Below are 408 nucleotides of genomic sequence, written 5' to 3' on the forward strand. Positions count from 1 at the left end.
TATTACATTTGTTGTACGACCCTCTAGAAATAATGAAAGATACTAACAAGGAAAACCTCGCGAAGTATTAAAATTCTGATCTTATAAAAAAAACTTTTTATACATATAGGTTACCTAAATAGATGAATTTAGAAATTACTAGTTGGGACCCAAAAACAGTTTAAAGGGATAAAACCACCCCTTATATGTTAATTAATTTTTTCTTTTTTTTTGTTATATCTCGTAAACTATTTAAGATATCAACAAATGTTTTACAGTAAAATCACCTCATTTTATTCACAGCAATCATTAAAAAAAATTTATTTACAAAAATTTTTTAAAATTTTTTGAAAAATAATTGTTTTTCGAAAATGTTATTGACGTAAATGAATACATATGATTTTGTCGTAAAACTTTTGTATAAAACAA

The sequence above is a fragment of the Wasmannia auropunctata genome, unplaced genomic scaffold (genome assembly GCF_000956235.1).
Source record: "Wasmannia auropunctata unplaced genomic scaffold, wasmannia.A_1.0 LD336095.1, whole genome shotgun sequence".
In the NCBI taxonomy this organism is placed as follows: Eukaryota; Metazoa; Arthropoda; class Insecta; order Hymenoptera; family Formicidae; genus Wasmannia; species Wasmannia auropunctata.